The sequence below is a fragment of the Tachypleus tridentatus genome, chromosome 4 (assembly GCF_004210375.1).
Source record: "Tachypleus tridentatus isolate NWPU-2018 chromosome 4, ASM421037v1, whole genome shotgun sequence".
Classification (NCBI taxonomy): Eukaryota; Metazoa; Arthropoda; class Merostomata; order Xiphosura; family Limulidae; genus Tachypleus; species Tachypleus tridentatus.
The window spans coordinates 22,652,363-22,676,815 of record NC_134828.1 but is presented as its reverse complement, the minus strand read 5'-3'; the positions used below and the strand labels follow the sequence as shown (position 1 = coordinate 22,676,815).

Below are 24,453 nucleotides of genomic sequence, written 5' to 3'. Positions count from 1 at the left end.
TCTTTCAGTACGTGCTTAACTGATAGAATTACGTGAAGTTTAAAAAAGAAAGAAATAGCTTAAATATGGTATCGCAGACTGAATTTTTTTTAAATTTAGGTTCAATAAAAAAAAACTTTTTTCTTAACATAAGTTTACTATTAAGCTTTGGAGTTTTAAAGCTTTTAAAGAGAAATGTTTCTGTATTTCTCATCCTAGACATGTTGACTAATTTCAAAGTATTTTTACGAACAGTATAACATTGGGCAGGAGCTGCTATAGCTTTCACAAAGACAGACGAGGCAATTACGTTGTCTCCTATGGGGCCTTGGCATGGCCAAGTGGTTAAGGCGCTTGAGTCGTAATCCGAGGGTTGCGGGTTCGAATCCCCCATCACACCAAACATGCTCGCCCTTTCAGCCGTGGGGGCGTTATAATGTGATGGTCAATCCCACTATTCGTTGGTAAAAGAGTAGCCCAAGAGTTGGCGGTGGGTGGTGAAGACTAGCTGCCTTCCCTCTAATCTTACACTGCTAAATTAGGGACGGCTAGCGCAGATATCTTTCGAGTAGCTTTGTGCGAATTTCAAAAACAAACAACAAATTACTGGGGTTGCTAGAAAGATGTGGTACTTATGAGAAAATGTCAATACTCAATAAAACGAGTACAAATATTTGAGTTTGTGAAATATAAATAAACAAACAAATTGATGAACAGGTAAAAATGTAAAAGAAATGAAACATTTAAGTTGAAAAGCGTTTTGTTTTCTTTTGCCTCCGACTCCATCAGTTGCTTAAGGTCATGATTAAGAACACAGTATTTTAATATTTGGAAGGTTAGGCCCATGTGGTTGGCACATCCATCATGCAACTTTGTTCTTAAAAACGATTTACTTCTTTGCGATATTAGTTTTACATTAAAACTAAAAATATTGATATTTTCCAAACTAGTAATTGCCGTAGATAACTGAGTGTGTTCAAACATCGACTCGCTCATACCTTATGCGTAGTTATTTGATAAAATGATTAACTTAAAAAGGACAACACAATTTGAATATTAATTAATTGCAAACGAGCCGTTTTTGCATATAAAAAACTCATACCTTCAGACATGTTTAACAGTCCCCGCTGGTACAGCGAAAAGTATACGGAGTTACAACGCTAAAATCAGGGTTTTAATTCCCCTCGGTGGGCTCAGCAGATAGCCCGATGCGACTTTGCTACAAGAAAAACACGCACCGTTTAACAAACGATACTATATAACATGTTACAAACCGAGAAGGAATTTTTTCATTTCCCAAAAGAGTTACGTTTGCAATACACCTCGCACTTCTGCCCTTCTTAGAGATTCAGGGGCGAGTAAAGGGGTATAAGATAAAAACGTGTATATAATAATTTAATAATAATAATAACTGAATAATTTCAATTTGATATTTTTAGAAACAGCATGAATAAGTATTTAAAAACTAGTATGAAAGATAAAAAATATATAAATTCATATGATTATAAAAACAAGTCACTTTTATTGTCTACGTGGGCGGTCTTCCTTTTGGATCCGCCAGAGACGCTAATATATTTAGGTCTCACTATTATATTGATAAATAATTCCTCGGTGTTCTTTAGTAAAACACAGCGAAAAGCTTTGAGACTTTACTGTGACACAACCACACAACACCGACAGTTATAACACAGTTTAAGTGATGTATTAGAAACTGTGGCAAAATAATTTAAATACCACCAATATATTAACATTTAAAAGTCTTCAATTAATAAATAAGTGCTTAAGTCGTTTTATATTGAGGTTAAAAGTTACACTGAGGAGAAAACTTGCACCCACCCTTAAGTACCATAGGTTGATTATGTGTAGCAAGTGCGTAGAACTTGAACCATGAAAGATTGAGACGTGTAGCCCGCCCTTCTATTTCAGGAATAAAACACCTACATTTGAGCATAATAAAGGTTGTACATTGTATATATTAACAAAAACAAAAAGGTGATGAGAAATTTGTGATAACAGAGACCATCGTCCGTACTGTTGGCTTAATAGATCAGCTGTAGGTTATTATAGATTAAACAAACGGGTTATATTTATAAATTAGGCTTATCTTATTTACCCATCACTTTGAACAAGTCAACATTAAACTTTTAAATTTATTCTTTCGTTCGTCTGGTTCTTTTTAATTATATGGTAAAAATTATGTGAAAACCAGTCCATATAATGATAGTGAATTAAGTTGTTTCTTCTATAACCTTTTTTTCCAGGCTACACTCACTTTGACATGAAGTTGTAGGCCTAAATTCATAAATAACGTTTCAACAGAAGTTCGCCGCTAATGGAACCTATGCCTAATTTACTTAGCTATGATCAATAAAGAAAGAAGTAACTGAATAGCAAAATAGAACCAAAACACTTATTAAATGATTCACCGAATTTTCATGGAAGTATTACTCGTATTTATAATACACTATTATATCTCCAAATTATTACATTGTCATGAACGTTTTTCTCATTTTAGGACTACACTTATGAACTTTCTAGATGTAGAATCATCATACTAGTCAGTAGTTTTCTCTAGCAAATAATTAAATTGTGAAATATCAAATACAATTTACAATTTGTTTGTGTGTTTGAAATTAAGCACAAAACTACACAATAGGCTATCTGTGCTCTGCCCACCACGGTAGTTGAAACCCGGTTTCTAGTGATGTGAGTCACACTACAGCTTACAGCAAGATTACATATTAAAACAATATATTTTTACTTTAGAACAATTTGGAAACGCCATTATTTAAAACATAAATTTGATAATTTTCTACAAAAGTTCTGTTAAAGAAATAAAAGTCTTAAAAATTGAAGTGAAATTTGATATTTTGCGTTATAGGTGTAACGTTTATGGGGTGGAAGTGTTTATAAAATCCCTAAGAAATGATTCTCAGATCGTTTTTGAAACTTATTTATACAGGGTGTTCGGAAAGTCACTGTGCAGTTTTGTAATCGTATTTTATTCAGTCTATTTCAAGCCAGCAACTGATAGCGGTGTTCAGAAACAAAATAAGAAGGATTCAGGCCTGTATTAATGCCAACGGGGTTCACTTTCAACATTGTTTCTAATTGTCATTCATATTTACCTCTTGTATTCTATATTGAAACATGTCTGTTAATAAATATATAAGTGCACAGTGACTTTCCGAACACCCTGTATATGAAAATAATATTTATAAGTGCATGTACATATTTATAGTATGTGGTTACAACCTCCACTTGTTTCATTTCGTTTATTCATTTTCGTGCAAAGCAATTCAAAGGACCTTTGCGTCAGCCGTTCCTAATTAAGAAATGATAGTCTAGAGAGAAGTCAGTCACTCAACACCACCTACTGCCAACTCTTGGAATACTCTTTACTGAGAAATGATGGGATTAACCGTAGCTTTATAACACACCCACAACTGAAGGCGTGTGTAGGTTTGGCGACAAGTTTCGATCTAGTATTCTGTATGATCATCTACTGTCTGTTTGTTGTCATGACTAATATTCTATATTATCATCTACTGTCTGTTTGTTGTCATGACTAATATTCTATATTATCATCTACTGTGTTTGTTGTCATTACTAATATTCTGTATCATCAACTACTGTCTGTTTGTTGTCATGTCTAGTATTCTGTATCATCAACTACTGTGTTTGTTGTCATGACTAATATTCTGTATCATCATCTACTGTGTTTGTTGTCATGTCTAATATTCTATATCATCAACTACTGTCTGTTTGTCGTCATGTCCAGTATTCTGTATCATCAACTACTGTGTGTTTGTTGTCATTACTAATATTCTGTATCATCAACTACTGTCTGTTTGTTGTCATGTCTAGTATTCTGTATCATCAACTACTGTGTTTGTTGTCATGACTAATATTCTGTATCATCATCTACTGTGTTTGTTGTCATGTCTAATATTCTATATCATCAACTACTGTCTGTTTGTCGTCATGTCCAGTATTCTGTATCATCAACTACTGTGTGTTTGTCGTCATGTCTAGTATTCTGTATCATCAACTACTGTCTGTTTGTTGTCATGTCTAGTATTCTATATCATCATCTACTGTGTGTTTGTTGTCATGTCTAGTATTCTGTATCATCATCTACTGTGTGTTTCTCGTCATGTCTAGTATTCTGTATCATCAACTACTGTGTGTTTGTCGTCATGTCTAGTATTCTGTATCATCATCTAGTGTGTGTTTGTTGTCATGACTAGTATTCTGTATCATCATCTACTGTGTTTGTCGTCATGACTAGTATTCTGTATCATCAACTACCGTGTGTTTGTCGTCATGTCTAGTATTCTATATCAACATCTACTGTGTGTTTGTTGTCATGACTAGTATTCTATATCATCAACAACTGTCTGTTTGTCGTCATGTCTAGTATTCTGTATCATCAACTACTGTGTGTTTGTCGTCATGTCTAGTATTCTGTATCATCATCTACTGTGTTTGTCGTCATGTCTAGTATTCTGTATCATCATCTACTGTGTTTGTTGTCATGACTAGTATTCTGTATCATCAACTACTGTGTGTTTGTCGTCATGTCTAGTATTCTGTATCATCAACTACTGTGTGTTTGTCGTCATGACTAATATTCTGTATCATCATCTACTGTGTGTTTGTCGTTATGTCTAGTATTCTGTATCATCATCTACTGTGTGTTTGTTGTCATGACTAGTATTCTGTATCATCATCTACTGTGTTTGTTGTCATGACTAGTATTCTGTATCATCAACTACTGTGTGTTTGTTGTCATGACTAGTATTCTATATCATCAACAACTGTCTGTTTGTCGTCATGTCTAGTATTCTGTATCATCAACTACTGTGTGTTTGTCGTCATGTCTAATATTCTGTATCATCATCTACTGTGTTTGTCGTCATGTCTAGTATTCTGTATCATCATCTACTGTGTGTTTGTTGTCATGACTAGTATTCTGTATCATCATCTACTGTGTTTGTTGTCATGACTAGTATTCTGTATCATCAACTACTGTGTGTTTGTTGTCATGACTAGTATTCTGTATCATCATCTACTGTGTGTTTGTTGTCATGACTAGTATTCTGTATCATCATCTACTGTGTTTGTTGTCATGACTAGTATTCTGTATCATCATCTACTGTGTTTGTTGTCATGACTAATATTCTGTATCATCATCTACTGTGTTTGTTGTCATAACTAGTATTCTGTATCATCAACTACTGTGTGTTTGTTGTCATGACTAATATTCTGTATCATCAACTACTGTGTTTGTTTTCATGACTAGTATTCTGTATCATCATCTACTGTGTTTGTTGTCATGTCTAGTATTCTGTATCATCAACTACTGTGTGTTTGTTGTCATGACTAATATTCTGTATCATCAACTACTGTGTTTGTTTTCATGACTAGTATTCTATATCATCATCTACTGTGTTTGTTGTCATGACTAGTATTCTATATCATCATCTACTGTGTGTTTGTTGTGATGTCTAGTATTCTATATCATCAACTACTGTCTGTTTGTCGTCATGACTAGTATTCTGTATCATCATCTACTGTGTTTGTTGTCATGACTAGTATTCTGTATCATCATCTACTGTGTTTGTTGTCATAACTAGTATTCTGTACCATCAACTACTGTGTGTTTGTTGTCATGACTAATATTCTGTATCATCAACTACTGTGTTTGTTTTCATGACTAGTATTCTATATCATCATCTACTGTGTTTGTTGTCATGACTAGTATTCTATATCATCATCTACTGTGTGTTTGTTGTGATGTCTAGTATTCTATATCATCATCTACTGTGTTTGTTGTCATGACTAGTATTCTATATCATCAACTACTGTCTGTTTGTCGTCATGACTAGTATTCTGTATCATCATCTACTGTGTTTGTTGTCATGACTAGTATTCTGTATCATCATCTACTGTGTTTGTTGTCATGACTAATATTCTATATTATCATCTACTGTGTTTGTTGTCATGACTAATATTCTGTATCATCAACTACTGTCTGTTTGTCGTCATGTCTAGTATTCTGTATCATCATCTACTGTGTTTGTTGTCATGACTAGTATTCTGTATCATCATCTACTGTGTTTGTTGTCATGACTAGTATTCTGTATCATCAACTACTGTCTGTTTGTTGTCATGTCTAGTATTCTGTATCATCATCTACTGTGTTTGTTGTCATGACTAGTATTCTGTATCATCATCTACTGTGTTTGTTGTCATGACTAGTATTCTATATCATCAACTGCTGTCTGTTTGTCGTCATGTCTAGTATTCTTTATCATCAACTACTGTCTGTTTGTCGTCATGTCTAGTATTCTATATCATCATCTACTGTGTGTTTGTTGTCATGTCTAGTATTCTTTATCATCATCTACTGTGTTTGTTGTCATGTCTAGTATTCTTTATCATCATCTACTGTGTTTCTCGTCATGACTAGTATTCTATATCATCATCTACTGTGTGTTTGTTGTCATGACTAGTATTCTATATCATCATCTACTGTGTTTGTTGTCATGACTAGTATTCTGTATCATCATCTACTGTGTTTGTTGTCATGACTAGTATTCTATATCATCAACTGCTGTCTGTTTGTCGTCATGACTAGTATTCTATATCATCAACTACTGTCTGTTTGTCGTCATGTCTAGTATTCTATATCATCAACTACTGTCTGTTTGTCGTCATGACTAATATTCTGTATCATCAACTACTGTGTGTTTGTTGTCATGACTAGTATTCTATATAATTATCTACTGTCGGTTTGTCGTCATAACTAGTATTGTATATCATCAACTACTGTCTGTTTCCCGTTCAGCAAAAAGCTACACAACTAGCTATTTGTGTTGTGCCAATCATGGCTATCGAAACCCAATATTTTGCGCCATGAGTCCAGAGACTTACCACTGAGCTTCAGAGAGGTAATGATAATCTATCTAGTTATTAATTACTTTCTGTTTTTAATTATTAGATGCTGTTAATTTTGCTTTTTTTTTTTTTATCAGAGAAGTCCTCTGAAACGTTTCCATGGTGGTAATGGCGGGTATTCAGTCCTAAGGAATCTCGTTATAGATGCTTGTGTGCTGTCAGCTCATTTGGGGAATAACCAGTCACTAATTTGACTGAGGTCCTCGTATAGTAGTAATATCTGATTACCTGAACCTTGCTGTAACTACTCTTCGTGTGCGAAGCAACATAAGTGTAAAATTGGCCTAAATGATTTAATAATTTCTATCTTACACAATTATATTTTTAGTTACCTTGGGAACTGTTAATTAATAAAATATAACAACACAAGAAACGTGAATGACAGCACAATACCCAACTTCTAAGTGGATGATGATGATGTGTTCGTTTCTTTAGTGTTAAGCACAAAGCAACAGAATCGGCTATTTGTGCTGAGCCACTAATGTGTTCCTGCTCTGCCTACCACGGATATTGAAACCCGATTTTTAGCCTTCTAATTAAACTGAGGTCGAAAGTAACGCGAATTGTAACTTATAAGTATCAGTAAAATAATGAATTTTTGTACCTTACAATCCAGGGCTGGATTGCTTGCTGTAGTCTTTAACCTTGGACCTCTAAAATAAGAAAATAAAACTTTTAAGTAACAAAAATTTTTGTCGTTGATGAAAAAGCTACTACCATTGAATCAACACGTTTCTCCAGTCTCTCTCTTTCACACACATTTTCATGCGAAAAGTTAGAGATTAATTATTACTTACATTTTTATAAATTCATGTTTGATCATGTTCATAAATAAATGTTTAATCTATACGTACTGATGTTTATAATTTAAACCTTCAGCCAATATTCAAACAGTTAATTGTAAGACTTCTACTGACTGTACCTCCGGAAGAACTGTCAAAACGACACAGAAGATTTTATCAAACAGGCAGTAGCACTGCTTGTATACAGATGGCTAGGATTGTTCATTAAAATCATGTTTTAAATATCTCCTCAATATATCATCAGAACTTTACAATACCATACAGTGTTTCCTTTTATAACAATATCCATCTAATGGCTGAGTCACGTGTTCTGGTAATGTTTGTAAATATCATAACATAAAGTTTGAATTTCTTGTTCTTTTTTTTTTTTCCTGCGGGCCCACCATGGCCAGGTGGGTTAAGGCGTTCGATTCGTAATCTGAGGGTCGCGGGTTCGAATCCCTGTCGCACCAAACATGCTCGCCCTTTCAGCCTTTGGGTCGATATAATGTTACAGTCAATACCACTATTCGTTGGTAAAAGAGTAGCCCAAGAAAATGGCGCCCAACGTGGGGCAAGAACCCACGACCCGTTAGGAAAGCTTCGACTGTGGCAAGTCTTTAGCGTTATTATGGTAAAAGTACATAAAATATTGTATGTATAACATATAATCTCCATAGTATAAGACCTACCTTTATAACTACGTATTCTATATAAAACGAATCTTTACTAATGATTATTTGCACTTATTACCAATGTTAATATCCATTGTTCAACACCTGATAAATCAAAGCTCTCTGTATTCTTGTATCAGAATCGCAGAATGGATTGTAACCTGATCGTCCAGGCGGTTGAGCGATCGCTATTGAAATGAACAATGACCATCCTAGACTAAATTGAGTAAAAAATTACATTGAATGTTATTCTTTGTTATTTAACATTGTGCCTTTTGGTAGCTATTCTATGCATATTTCAGAAGACAGATCTGTCTGAAGTTCAATAACCTTCAACATACTAGAAACCATCTTCAAAGGCATGGAAAATGAAAATGAAAAAGTGATCCAACGATAGATGAAATGTAGCTGCTAGTCAGGAGAATCCACAACCAGCTCTTGGACTACTTTTTGTCTGATCGAATATTGGAACTTCATGGTCACTTTCATAGTGAGGTCTCGTAGCCTGAACGTTCGGAGGAGTTTGGTCATTTTGCTTCATCGTTAACTATGAACAGTTGGGTTTACACTCTGACACGATAGCCATCACGAAAAGCCCAGCTCAATAAACTGTGAACGTGAAAATCAATAATTTAAAAGTAAACACTCAGTACAAAAGAAGGAGTTTGTGTTTTGAATTTCGCGCAAAGCTACACGAGGACTATCTGTACTGGCCATCCCCAGTTTAGCAGTGTAAGGCTAGAGGAAAGGCAGGTAGTCATCATCACCCGCCGCCAACCCTTAGACTACTCTTTAACCAAATAATAGTGGGATTGACAGTTGCATAACGCTCCCACGGCTAAAAGGGCGAACATGTTTGGTGGGATGGGGATTCGAATCCGCGACCCTCAGATTACGAGTAGATCGCCCTAACCACCAGGCCGTGCCGGGCCTGACAAAAAGTGGAAGTGCATAAAATGGGGTGAAATGTGCCAAAAGTAGAATCAAGTAGATTTAAAACTACGAAAAACAATCTGTGGAAAGAAAGGTTCAAAATCTACTAAGTGTCAACAACATACATTGGCCAGGTGATTAAGGCACTCGACTCGTAGTCCGAGGGTCGCAGGTTCGAATCCCCGTCATACCAAACATGCTCGCTCTTTCAGCCACGGGGGCGTTATAATGTGACGGTCAAACACACTATTCGTTGGTAAAAGAGTAGCCCAAAAGTTGGCGGTGGGTGGTGATGACCAGCTGCCTTCCCTCTAGTCTTACACCGCTAAATTAGGGACGGCTAGCGCAGATAGCCCGCGAGTAGCTTTACGCGAATTTCAAAATAAACAAAGTCTCAATAAACTATATAAAACATTGTTATATACAAGAACTTTATTCTCGCTTCTGCTTCGACGTAAATTAAAAAGTTAAGGAAAATAGCTATTTGGGAAAAAAAAATCGGTCAATGCAATTACCTTACTTATAGTATGTTCCTTTGTCATGAACCTTACATCACTGGTTCACAAAGACTTTATTTTTTGTGTGTTCGGTTTTTCTTCACTGACGACACCCTAACCCACTGACCTTGATTTGCGCGATACCTCTGACCCCACATGCAACATATACATTTTTGTTGAGTTTTTTTTTATGTTCTTAATTACGACTCTTTTGATGAAACTCTCGTAACACCCCAAGCAACTTGCCGTGATGCACAATTTGAAACCGTTGCCTCAAACACACAGCGAGCTAAACCGAGAGGTGTGATACACCCGTCTTTCAGATACAACTTTCCCTGATTTTGAACTGCGAAACAGAGTAAAAATAACAACGACCTGGCAGCACCCGCCACATGAAATAGCTACTCTTAATCGAATAGTGAGATTGGCTGTCACTCTTATAATTCATCTACGACTAAAAAGTGAGTAGAGTTTGGTATGACCAAGAGCTGGTAGTTTCCATGGTTCAGATCATGTTTGTTTGTTGTTAAGAGCAAAACAGCAAAATAGGCTATCCGTGCTCTGTCCACCGAGGGTATTAAAACCCGATTTTTAGTGTTATAAGCCCTCAGATATACCGCTGAGCCATTAGGGAACATTATTTTTTTTATATTTGCAAAAAAATACACAACAGCTAGCTGTGTTTACCATCCATCCTCAATGTTAAACCGATAAAGTAGAGGGAAGACAGCTAGTCAACAACATTCAACGCCAGATGTTGGCTATTCTAATAATATAGTGATATTTTATGCTGTCACTTTTATAATGCATTCATGGTCTCAAAGCGTTGAGTGTGACGAGATCCTAACCTATGCTAATCATACTTCATTGTGAAATATTTCTGTGATCATTTCTTAAGCGATGGAAAATGTTGTTTAGCATGTAAGTAGTTCGTGACAATGAAAAAAAATGAAGCAATATACATCCTTTACCGATAGGGTAACCCAGCTATGAAACACTGTGGATCACATGTTACTTTCTAAGCGAATTCAGACTGCTAACGACTAAACTGCATCTTTTCCCTCAACTGTGTATGCCTAACAACAAGAAACATGCAAAAATACTGCAAGTCTTTTTAATTATAAACTTTAAGATGGCGTGAGCCACGAGTATTTGCTTGTCTGTTTCTAAGCGCCAAGCTACACAACGGGATATCTGTGCTAGTCATCACCACCCACAGCCAACTCTTGGGTTACTCTTTTGCCAACGAATAGTGGGATTGATCGTCACCTTATAAAGCCCCACGGCTGAAAGGGCGAGCATGTTTTGTGCGACGGAGATTCGAACCCGTGACCCTCAGATCACGAGTCGAGTGCCTTGACCACCTGACGATGCTGAGTCGCGAACACTAGAGAGCCACAATGTACCACTTCTATAATTCACTAGATAAGGATTTTCTTTCTTAAATTTATTTGCAAGTAACTATTTTAAAGATGCGACTCATAGCGAGTGCGCGAGCGAACAGAACTCAGGCGTGGGTCCCGAATGCAGCTCGAGGGACACCAGATGGACCACATTGATTTAGTTAAAAACAAAAGTATTTTATGTTGTTTTGAATTAAGCACAAAGCTACACAATGGGCTATCTGTGCTCTGCCTACGACAGGTATCGAAACCCGGTTTTAGCGTTGTAAGTTCGCAGACATACCGCTGAGCCACTGGGAAGCTATTTTTTATGCAAAAACGGACAAATTTGCACATTTTCATTTACATAAGGTCTGAATAAAACAACATATGAATCAATATTTACACGTATTTACACTAAAGTTACACAAAAATGTTTCGAAGTAAGTCGTTTTCCGAAATTTGCGACTGTAATGTAAATCACTTTCACGTATCAGCCCCCAAATATAGTCTCTCATCATGTTTTCGTTATACGTTCCCAGGTCACCAAATCATAGTTTGAAGAAAAAACAGGTAATTTCCATTTACTTTAGACATAAACAACTGGGAAATAACACTTTCTGTCCAGGAACAAGAAAAAGTAACAATTTTGTTACATAGTGCAATAATTGTATCGTTTGTCTGGTAATATCAGTTAACAATTTGCTATTTGTTCCTTTCTCATCTACCCGGCATGGCCAGGTGGTTAAAGCACTCGACTCGTAATCTGAGATCGCATATTCGAGTCCTCATCACACCAAACATGCTCGCCCTTTCAGCTGTGTGGCGTTATAATGTGACGGTCAATCCCACTATTCGTTGGTAAACGAGTAGCCCAAGAGTTGGCGGTGGGTGATGATGACTCGCTGTCTTTCCTCTAGTCTTACACTGCTAAATTAGGGACGGCTAGCGCAGATAGCCCTCGTGTATCTTCGCGCGAAATTTAAAACAAACAAACCACTCTCATCTTACAGTACAAATCGACGACGTTGAGTAAATAATTTTCGTTAAGAAAAAACACTAGTTATAAAAGTAGATTAACTTCATGTACAAGAACATATGTACTTTTAAATGTACCTGAAGTTTTAAAAAGTATTAGAATAAACAATCTGAAACTATCAAAGGAGCTCAGTGTAAAAACTACCACTTTTCAACTGTTTACTTTCATTGAGGATACCACACAAATTCAGTAATGCGTATCATCTATATAAATATAATAGTATCGTTTGTTGTATGTCTGGGTAGCTACTTATTTATATGAATATATTATAGTGCCATCTGTTGTGTGTGTGTCCATGTTACTACTTGTATAAATAAATACATAGTAATGTTGTGTGTTGTATTCCATGTAACTACTCATCTATATAAATGCATAATAGTACTGTCATTTGTGTGTCCATGTAACTATTTATCTATATAAGTAAAACATTATTGTTTGTTGTATGACCATGTAACTATTTATCTGCGTAAGTATGGCAGTACTGTCTGTTGTGTGTTCATGTAATTATTAATCTATATAAATATAACAGTACTGTATGTTGTGTGTTCATGTAATTATTTATCTATATAAATATAACAGTACTGTATGTTGTGTGTTCATGTAATTATTTATCTACATAAGTATAACAGTACTGTCTGTTGTGTGTTCATGTAATTATTTATCTATATAAATATAACAGTACTTATGTTGTGTGTTCATGTAATTATTTATCTATATAAATATAACAGTACTGTCTGTTGTGTGTTCATGTAATTATTTATCTACATAAGTATAACAGTACTGTCTGTTGTGTGTTCATGTAATTATTTATCTATATAAATATAACAGTACTGTCTGTTGTTGTCCATGTAACTACCTTGCAGGACGTGGATGGATCTTCACTAAACTTTTATGGAAGTTTATTCGGTCCATGCCAAGACGCATACAAATTTTCAGTTTCACATTTTGTGTTTTGCAGTTCCAATGGGTGTTTTTGTTGGTTTTTTTTTATAATTACAGATAAGAAAAGTATCTTTTCATATCCTAAGATAACCTTTCATTAATCACGAATTTATGCAACTACCGTCTAGGGTACTCCAACTTGTTAGTTAATGTTTTCAATATGTATGAAGATTAAATGCAATTTCACATATATATCTTTTAATTGCTACACTTGAAGCATTGCTCATATTATCTGAACTACGCAATTACAAACGTACTGAGACGGTACTCTCTAATTAGTGGGAGGAGAGTCAGTGCTTTGGCTTGTGTTAAATTCCTCTGGTGTGTAAATCAAATAGAAGCGTTGTTACCAACTGACTTTGTGCTTGTTTACTGATACCAACAGACCCTTCGTGGTATCAAGTGTTGTTTCAGATCACCGATTGTTAGAAAAGCAATGACACACACATTGACTTTCATGTAATTTAACGTTCGTTTATATACAAATTTTAAAGGAAATTTTTAATCTTGTTAATATTTGCTGCCGGTTAAACGGGTTAAAACGTTCACTTGTCTTCCATGGCTGTGCTCTGGAATCCAAAATATGTCTTGGAACGTCTGCCGATTTACTTTGAAAACATCTAATTTCACTTTAGGGTTAGCTCTAATATTCGTTGGCGATTCTTCTCACTTCAGTGGTCGAGTTCAACGGTTTAAACAAGAGAATCGTCAAGTGTTTCGAAGTCTAAAAACCTATTGTTTTCGACCAGTAATAAATTATTTGGCAGAACTGTACAGAAATTGTATTGTTTTGTTTTTTTGTTTTCTTTTTGTATTATTGATGATTTTCTCTTGTTCAGTTGTGCCAAACGATCTCGTGAAATAAAACTGCTGATTGGTGGAATTTAGGTAATCGTTACGTAGATGTAAATGAGGCTTCACGTATGAAATGTCAAGCGTATCTATGAAAATAGTATAATATGATACAGACACGTGACAATAACGACATTCAGTAAATAGCCTATAAAGTACAAAGAGTGTGTGTGTTTTCTTATAGCAAAGCCAGAAGCCTTGATTTTAGCGTTGTAAGTACAAAGAGAAAAAAAAAAGTTTTGTATTATGCAATCACAACGTAAATAGTGCATATTTTCGTTGTTAACTTCACGCATACAGAAATTGTTACTAAATTAAATAGGCTTTCCCGAAGCACAAGAAGGAGGCACATATACCTAACCTGGATGGGGAAAATGAGTTACTGGAAACACTACGTATCACGAGAGAACTTCTAGGCCTACTCGAACCGGTTCTGTCTTTCGTTTCTCACCAGTTCCTAGAATTAACGAAACAAACAATAAAAACTAATCGCATTATTCAGCCACAAAAAAAAAAAAAAGTTTTGTTTATTTCTTGTCAAACCCAAACAAAGTTACGCAATGGTGTCTATCTATACTATACCTACTACGGATATCCAAACCTAGTTTTGAGCGTTATAAACTTTCATACTTACCGTTGAGCCATTGGGGGGCGCTTAAAAAAGTATGCCAGCTGTGAGTAAATAATGATTAAGTGGATCAAATTCATTAAATGATCGTGTTGAATTTCGGTTATTTTATACACTGAACGTAAAAGGAAATATGATAAACATTTTATAACTATTCTTTTTACGTTATTTTTATTATTATTATTATTACTGTTATTGACTCGTATTAAATTACAAATATCATATAATGAGAGGATGAAAACTAAACTCTCATAAGCGCAACTGGGTTATAAACAAAACTTGCTAGCTAGATGTCCACAAAGTGTTTGTCGATTTGAACAAATAATCAGAAATGGAACGTGCATATCAAATCCCCAAGGAGTCGTATTTAACGTGCTCGAGAAGACAAGTCTATATGGTAGCGAAATTTTCACGGAGTTGTTTTGATGGAATTTTACACAGTTCTTCAATAACAACTACTACAGTGAAAAAGTGGATTTTCCGAGGATTGGAAATTCGTGTACTTTGTTGTTACTGTTGTTTTGTTTATTTATATTTTATTTAGGCAAATCTACGATAAAGTTTTAAATGTGTATAACATCTACGTAGGTCTAAGCATGTATAATTAAAAAAAAATTGTAAAACCAGACAAATTTATATAAGAATTCTTTAATGGTTCCATTGTTATTACAAAGATTTAAATATAATAACAAAACATTGAAATTCGTCTTCAACACGTGATTCTAAAGTTCATGCAGTGGCTAAGTATGTTTTCAAAACCCTCGCAATTGCGGGGGAGTGCGAGACCGACGGGCCTGACAAACATAAGAATTGTCGGCATACGAGGAGAGACCTACAATTTGTTTGAACTAAAGCGCCGTTGCACAATTCTGTTAAGTTAGTGACACCAATCGGCCAAATCGTAACTACAATTACAGGGAAATAAATGTAGGGGACCCAGTTGCATTTTATATGGGGTAGGAGTCATCTTTTGGATTTATGTTTAATGCAGTTTACAGTTTGTATTTTCTGTCGTAATGTTTAGAAACTTTCTTTAAATTTTTTAAATCTAAACAAAACTCCGAATATTTCCAATAGTCACAGGCACCATTATGGCATATAATACATCATTGTTAGAATGCAAATCGATTAGACTTAACATTGCATGAAGCAGCTAAGTGATTAGTTTACCAGTTTTTAGACGACACAACTGAATAAGGTACTGACAGCTGAACTCACGTGGGAGAAAGCGAAGTAGCTCGCATAGAGCAGACAGTTTGTTTTTGTTTGTTTTTTTAATTTCGCGCAGCTACTCGAGGGCTATCTGCGCTAGCTGTCCCTAATTTTTGCAGTGTAAGACGAAAGGGAAGGCAGCTAGTCATCACCACCCACCGCCAACTCTTGGGCTACTCTTTTATCAACGAATAGTGGGATTGACCGTCACATTATAACGCCCCCACGGCTGAAAGGGCGGGCATGTTTAGTGCGACCGGGATTCGAACCCGCGACCCTCGGATTACGAGTTGAACGCCTTAACACACTTGGCCATGCCGGGCCACTAGAGCAGACAGACAATGGTGTGTATACATTAATCATTGAAAAGAAGAAAGAAACCAAGTTGAGTGATATTCTGTCATAAAATTTTGTAATTATTAGTGTTATATATTCCCTTTGACGCGGTGGGAGCAAAAAGACATCTGATTTGGCACTAGTAGCCTTTTTGAATTTCGACCAAAGCTATACGAGGTCTATCTGCACTGGCCGTCCCTAATCTAGCAGTGTAAAACTAGAGGGAAGGCAGTTGGTCATCACCACCCACCGCCAACTCTTGAGCTACTCTTTTGCTAACGAATAGGGGGGATTGACTGAAACTTTATAACGTTCCCACGGCTGAAAGGGCGAGCATGATGGATATTCGTACTCACGACCCTCAGATTACGAGTCAAGCACCCTAACCACCTGGCCATGCAGGGCCTGACACAAGTATTACTCTATAGTTTTATCTTCTCGTACATGAACATTTAGTTTACATTTAAAACAAAACAAGAAAACAACAACAACTGAAGAGCTATTTTTCAGTACATTTGCTACAAAAACACGTTCGCCAGCTTTTGTTTTTGTTAATACAAGCATGTCTCAAATTAATCTTTTACTCGCAAAAATAAACTATTTTTATTTGCAATATTTAGTAATATCTGTCCGTAAACAAACCTCAAACTTGTCGGGTCCATGTCGAGGAAACTGAATGTTCACTAAAGGTGGGCAGGAGTTGCGTGGGACGCAAACTTGACGTGCTGTTGTGTATATACTTACATGCCACTAGCGGAGGAAGAAAAACCACCAGTAGAAGATAATTAACTCAAAATCGCAGACAAACGTATGAAGATACCCTTCGTTAAGTGGTGAAAAATGCGGTCATATATTCCTGCCTTTGTGTATCGAGTTATTTCATAATAGAGTTTTTGTGTGTCTGTTTTATAACGGGTCACACCCTCACCCTAACCCCCGCCAGGAAACATTATGGTCTCTCCTTGGTCCAGTCTCTGGGACACAACTATTATTTATCAAATTTAGACGGTCTTACAAACTTGATGCAGCAAAGAAGCCAATTCGTAATGTTTATATATATATATATATATAAATGTATATAATAAGTATAGATGTATATAAATGTTTCGAAACTGTAAAGTTGTTAAGAAATGGAAGTTTTTATATCCTTGAGGGTCGTTTGTTTGTTGTCACATACAAAACTGTACTATGGGCTTTCGGTATTCTACTCAGGGTCGTTTGTTGTCACATACAAAACTGTACTATGGGCTTTCGGTGTTCTACTCAGGGTCGTTTGTTGTCACATACAAAACTGTACTATGGGCTTTCGGTGTTCTACTCAGGATCGTTTGTTTGTTGTCACATACAAAACTGTACTATGGGCTTTCGGTGTTCTACTCAGGGTCGTTTGTTTGTTGTCACATACAAAACTGTACTATGGGCTTTCGGTGTTCTGCTCACCGCGGGTATCCAATACTGTTTTCTAGATTTATAAGTCCTCGAGCTTACCGTTGAGCCACTAAGGACAAAAAACTCTTTCGAGCGTAAAATAATTAATAAATCAGTACTAATTGAGAATAAACGCATGATATGTTGTGCTTTGTCAAAATGTACGTAATACGTCATTTCTAATTTGTAAATTAAAAAACAAAAACTTCAGCGTATTTATTATTTTGTAACAACAAAATACATCCCGTTCTTTACTCGGTTCTTTTTTAAATAAATTAAAATGTTTCTTTTAGAAATTAGTTTATTCCTAACGGCTGCTCATCGACAGGTCTGAAGGCTTATAACGTTAAAAATAAAGTTTCGATTCCCGCGGTAGATAGATCTTAATTGGCTGGTGGTGTCAATTTCCTCAGTCTTTCAGAAAACGTAGTGAGAAAGTCTGTTTACATTCTACGTCATTATCTCTTCTGTCACAAATCTCCAACCTGGCTTCGCACACACGGACATTTGTTTCTTTAGCACAAAACATAATTAACAAAAATGTAGCTCTGGTCTCTTAAGAAAATAATATATTTCAAACAAACGTATTATAGAATTTTTAAAAATACAGTAAACGTAGCAGCATTACACTTTCAAACAGGAACTTTATGATATAAAGTTTCCTCAGTAAACAAAAGTACGAACCGAACTGTATACTAACAGTTCAGTTTTATCGCTATTCAACGCTAAAGTAAAAGCATAGCCGTCAGCTTTTCTAGCATGCTACCGACGAATCGTCCAACTTTTATACGGCTGAAAAAAAAAAAAGACTCACTGCAGGCGCGTTTTTTAATCGAATTCTATAAGAGTGAGTCATAAGTGTCGCGTTTTCAGGTCGGCCAGTACAACAAAAATGACACATCGAATCACTAGGGTGAGCGAATTTATTGCATAATGAGCAGGAGTTGATAGTTTGTTTGTTTCTTTTTTCAATTTCGCCATCCCCAATTTAGCAGTATAAGACTAGAGGGAAGGTAGCTAGTCATTATCACCCACCGCCAACTCTTGAGCTATTCTTTTACCACCAATTATTGGGATTGATTGTGCATTATGACGCCTTACGGCTAAAAGGGCGAGCATGTTGGATGACGGGAATTCGAACCCGCGCAACTAACATTACGAGTCGAGTGTCCCGAAACACCTGGCCATCCGGAGCGAAGGCGGAGGCAAATCATTCTGCCCGTACTGTATGTATAAACTAATTGATTATTATACGAAGTTGGTAATGCCCAATATCACACGACGAACTGTTAATAATTCTCCAACCAATATTTGTGGGGGAACTGAACTATTTACATGTCATGTTTACAGTACACATCGTGTGCGTGTAGGCTTATTTTTAAAAAAATCCGACCGTGTACATCAACCATCATAACGGTGTTCGATCTGCCCCCTCACGTCCCTGAAAGATGACTAATGTTATGAACCATATTGAACTGATAGTTAAAAAGTATCTTCATAAGTAACTAATGATCACATTCCTAGTTACCATCCCACTTACAAGTAATAAAGCTTGTATCTGTGTGCTATTCCTAGTCACCATCTTACTTACAGATAATAAAGCTTGTATCTGTGTTCTATTCCTAGTTATAATCTTACTTACAAGTAATAAATCTTATATTTAATATCTATTCCTAGTTACCATCTTACTTACAAGTAATGAAGCTTGTATTTTAGCTCTATTCCTTGTTACGTTCTCACTTACAAGTAACAAAGCTTGTATCTGTGTTCTATTACTAGTTACAATGTTACTTACAAGTAATAAAGCATGTATCTGTGTTCTATTACTAGTTACAATGTTACTTCCAAGTAATAAAGCATGTATCTGTGTTCTATTCCTAGTTACGATGTTACTTACAAATAACAAAGCTTGTATATGAGTTCTATTCCTAGTTACGATGTTACTTACAAGTAATAAAGCTTGTATCTGTGAACTATTCCTAGTTACCATCTTACTTATAATGTAATAAAGCTTGTATCTGTGTTCTATTCCTAGTTACCATCTTACTTACAAGGTAATAAAGTTTGTATTTGAGCACTATTCCGAGTTACGATCTTACTTACAAGTAATTAAGCTTGTATGTGTGCTATATTCCTAGTTACCATCTTACTTACAAGTAATAAAGCATTAATATGGGCTCTATTCCTAGTTACAATCTTACTTACAAGTAATAAATCTTGTACCTAAGCTCTATTCCTAGTTACATCTTACATATAATAAATCTTGTATCTGTGTTCTATTCCTAGTTACCATCTTACTTACAAGTAATAAAACTTGTATCTATGTTCTATACTTAGTTACCATCTTGCTTACAAGGTAATACTTACCACCTCGCATACAAGGTAATAGTTATCACCTTACTTACAAGGCAGTAGTTTTATCTTGCTTCCAAGGTAATAGTTACCACCTTACCTACAAGGTAACAGTTACCACTTTACTTACAAGGTAGTAGTTACCATCTTACTTACAAGGTAATAGTTACCAAATTACTTAGAAAGTCGTACAGATGGTTTAAATTCTTGTAATTTTGGTCCCCCGTAGCTCAAAATTAATATTTTAAAACTGGAATTTATTATGTGTTAGATAAACCGTATTTAGCCCAAAAATGAGTGAAGTGAAGACACTGAGTAAATAAAGTAATCTTTATGATTCGCTGGACTTCATGGTTGTTTTACCTATTTTCTTCACAATGTGGTCTGTCCATCACATGTATCGAAATACAATTTTGTAGAATCGTAAGCCCTGCAGATTAGGTGATGAGCCACAAGGGGAATCTCATATTGAAATTCAACCTGTGCTTTTATAGTCTTACAAACAAGTTTAAGAGCGAAAAGTGTAAATATAGGTTATGTGTTCAGTCTTGTATGAAACTGAAATAGAAAAATACGGTTTGATTTTACAATTAACTCAGAGAGTTAATGTCTCTAAGTAGAATCGTTTATTAGTAAAAGTTTTAATACCCATACCAGCCGTCCTGAGATACATTTTTACTTCAAATGGGTTTCTCGTTATCAGGAATTATGATAGCTTTCATGGCAAGCAGATTATAGTATATCTTAGTTTTTGAAAAGCACTTTCATTATTAAAAATACATTTTTATTTTTAATCTCTGTGTTTTTTATTTCGTAATGTTCTGTGGGTATTTAACCATTAAGTTTGTTCAATTGTAGTTAAGAACAAAGTTACACATTGGGCTATCTGTGCTCTGCCCACCACGGGTATCGTAGCCCGGAAACAGTTATCCAGTACGAAATAGAATAAATTATAAATAAAAAAAGTGAATTCGTGTTTCTGTCGGTTGTCAGCAAAATTTGTTTGTTTGCTTTAGAGCAAGCCCGCGGGTGTGTCATCTTCTGTATCCGCCATAGAGAATTGAAACCCGGATTTTAACTTTGTAAATAGATTTACCACTGTCTTTCCGGAGACCAGAGAAGAAAAAATGAATGTAAACGACAGCATCTTTCATTGATTATATAAAGGAGAATAGCGACTGATTATGCTCGAGGCTTACAATATCGATCACTTGTTAAGTCTTATGATTAAATGTTTGGACTTATTACGGCCTACCGTGGTCGTAAGTCACCGAACACCGGCTCCAGTCATAAGTTAACATATTTAAATTATGAATCCAGAAAATAAATGTTCACGTTTAAGTTTTACAAGCTTATGGTTGTTGTCTGTTTAATTTATAAAATATAGGGGTAGGGGGGGTATAAATACTCTCAAACCGTAGAAGTCATAGATAAATATTCTATTGATCTAAATCAAACTATTTACGTTCCATCACTGTATGAAGCCTACTTTACAAGGCTATGTAATGAGAGGTCCGGTATGGCCAGGTGGGTTAAGGCGTTCGACTCGTAATCTGAGGGCCGCGAATTCGAGTCCCCGTTACACCAAACACGCTCGCCCTTTCAACCGTGGGGACGATATAATGTGACGGTCAATCCCACTATTCGTCGGTAAAAGAGTAGCCCGAGAGTTGGCGGTGGGTGGTGATGACTAGTTGCCTTCCCTCTAGTCTTAAACTGCTAAATTAGGGGCGGCTAACGCAGATAGCCCTTGTTTTGCTTTGCGCGAAACTCAGAAAAACAAAAGAAACAAGAGACGTGATGAGCCACGAATTCGGCAAATCTGATCCGTTTCTGGTGTATCGGGATTAGCGAATTAAACAGTATGTTATGCCTCTAATTCATCTTTCTCCAAGGAGCTTCACATTCTCACTTCTACTTCCATCAACTCAAATAGCTGCAGACAGTTAAAGAGTACGTTCATCTGCGAATGTGAGGTCAAGGCTCTCTTTATACGGTATAATGTTTTTAGTTACGAATACCTAGCGTTGTTTAATTATCTCCTTACTAAAGTGTGTGTTTGTGTGTTTTCTTAGAGCAAAGCCAAATCAGGCTATCTGCTGAGCCCACCGATGGGAATCGGACCCCTGATTTTAACGTTGTAAATCCGGAGACATACCGCTGTACTAGCGAGGGCCACATCCTTGCTACAGAGTTCTGTTTGAGTAAATATAACAATTTAGTGATAAGTTTGCACATCTTTCTAATCACTAAATCGGTAAGAGGTTAATTCAGTTGGATTTGGTTTAGGCGCATAAAAGTCAAATCATTCGTCTATCATTAGAACATTATGTTCCAATCATTGAATCACTCTGTTTGAGAAGATAACGTGCCTGGCTGCGTATGGAAAGGTCCAACATTCAAACCACCATACTCTGCTGAACACGCTTCTCACTTTCAACGATCAAGGCATTATAAATGCGACAGCCATTTCCACTATTCAGTTGAGTATAGTCGTATAGGTGGCGGACAATGTCGATAGCTCGCTCTCCTTCAAGGAAGCAGTACTGAATTAGACGTGCTATGCCTGAACCTTCATCGCATAAATTGCTGTTTAGGTTCAACATTTTTTTCTCTCTCTCTCTCTTTTGGAAATCCAAAACACTTTACTCCATACACACTATGCAGGAGATAACAGATCTCACGTGCTTCATCGTGCATTTGGTAAATTCACATTTCCTTGAGATGCACAATTAAAAGATACGTATTTTAACAATAACCTACAGATTCTTTCAAATAATTAAGATAATTTACTTACGCCTCTCAAAAAACGCTAGATGTCTGCGAAATTACAACGCCAGAAACCGGGTTTCGATACCCGTGGTGGACAAAGCACAGATAGCCCACTCTGTAGCATTCTACTTAATTTAAAACAAACCAACAAAACGCTCGGTTATTATTGGAGTTTTAGTCAATAAAAAACGTTTCTCATCCAAGATAACCTGGGTTAAAAAGAAAGTGATAAACTTTTTAAGGTATAGGTTTTAACATCTTAAGCTATCAACTAACCTGTAGGTTCTGTGGTTCTTTTACACTTGTGATTAAAGAATTTTCTTAATCGTAATATCAAATTAAGATGTCCTGGGGACTGGAGAACTCGACTTGCAATACAGCAGATTCCAAGTTCGAATACCGCGATCATTTCGATTGATGTATTTCACCATCCCCAAGATATGATAGATTTGCTCCAATCATCCCTAAAATAATTTCAGTTTGAGGGTAGATTACAAGAAAGCAACTGGACTGGACGGACGGGTGCTCCAGGTTTGGTATTCCTGGAGCACAAAAATATAGCTGATAAACATAAAAAAATCTCGCAGGTTAATGCACTCTAATCTCACCTAAAGGATTTTCAAAAGCTGTGTCTACTGAAGATTCCCTGTACTTTACACATAAGCAGGAAAAATTCTTATACATGTTTCTCGTAGCAATTCATACTAAACTACTGAAAACATTTATTTCGTCTACCTCATTCCTTAACTTACTAAACAGCTAAAAACATCGACTTCATCTCACTCATTCCTAAACTTACTAAACTACTAAAACATCTACTTCATCTAGCTCATTCTTTAACTTACTAATCTACTAAAAACATCTACTTCATCTAGCTCATTCTTTAACTTACTAATCTACTAAAAACATCGACTTCATCTAGCTCATTCTTTAACTTACTAAACTACTAAAAACATCTATTTCATCTAGCTCATTCTTTAACTTACTAATCTACTAAAAACATCTACTTCATCTAGCTCATTCTTTAACTTACTACTCTACTAAAAACATCTACTTCATCTCTAGCTCATTCTTTAACTTACTAATCTACTAAAAACATCTACTTCATCTAGCTCATTCTTTAACTTACTAATCTACTAAAAACATCTACTTCATCTAGCTCATTCTTTAACTTACTAATCAACTAAAAACATCTACTTCATCTAGCTCATTCTTTAACTTACTAATCTACTAAAAACATCTACTTCATCTAGCTCATTCTTTAACTTACTAATCTACTAAAAACATCTACTTCATCTAGCTCATTCTTTAACTTACTAAACTACTGAAAACATCTACTTCATCTAGCTCATTCTTTAACTTACTAAACTACTAAAAACATCTACTTCATCTAGCTCATTCTTTAACTTACTAAACTACTAAAAACATCTATTTCATCTAGCTCATTCTTTAACTTAACTTACTAATCAACTAAAAAACATCTACTTCATCTAGCTCGTTCTTTAACTTACTAATCTACTAAAACATCTACTTCATCTCGCTCATTCTTTAACTTACTAATCTACTAAAAACATCTACTTCATCTCGCTCATTCTTTAACTTACTAATCTACTAAAACATTTACTTCATCTAGCTCTATTCTTTAACTTACTAATCTACTAAAACATCTACTTCATCTAGCT

General features: G+C 35.7%; 1 long non-coding RNA gene across 1 annotated transcript; it reads right to left on the bottom strand.

Annotated features, from left to right (window-relative positions):
* Positions 1–13,750: 13,750 nt before the first annotated feature.
* LOC143248269 (uncharacterized) lies at positions 13,751–23,582 on the bottom strand. The gene is made up of 2 exons (XR_013026856.1): positions 23,048–23,582; positions 13,751–14,500 (listed from the first exon to the last, which is right to left on the bottom strand). It is a non-coding gene; the product is annotated as an uncharacterized LOC143248269 (long non-coding RNA).
* Positions 23,583–24,453: the final 871 nt, after the last annotated feature.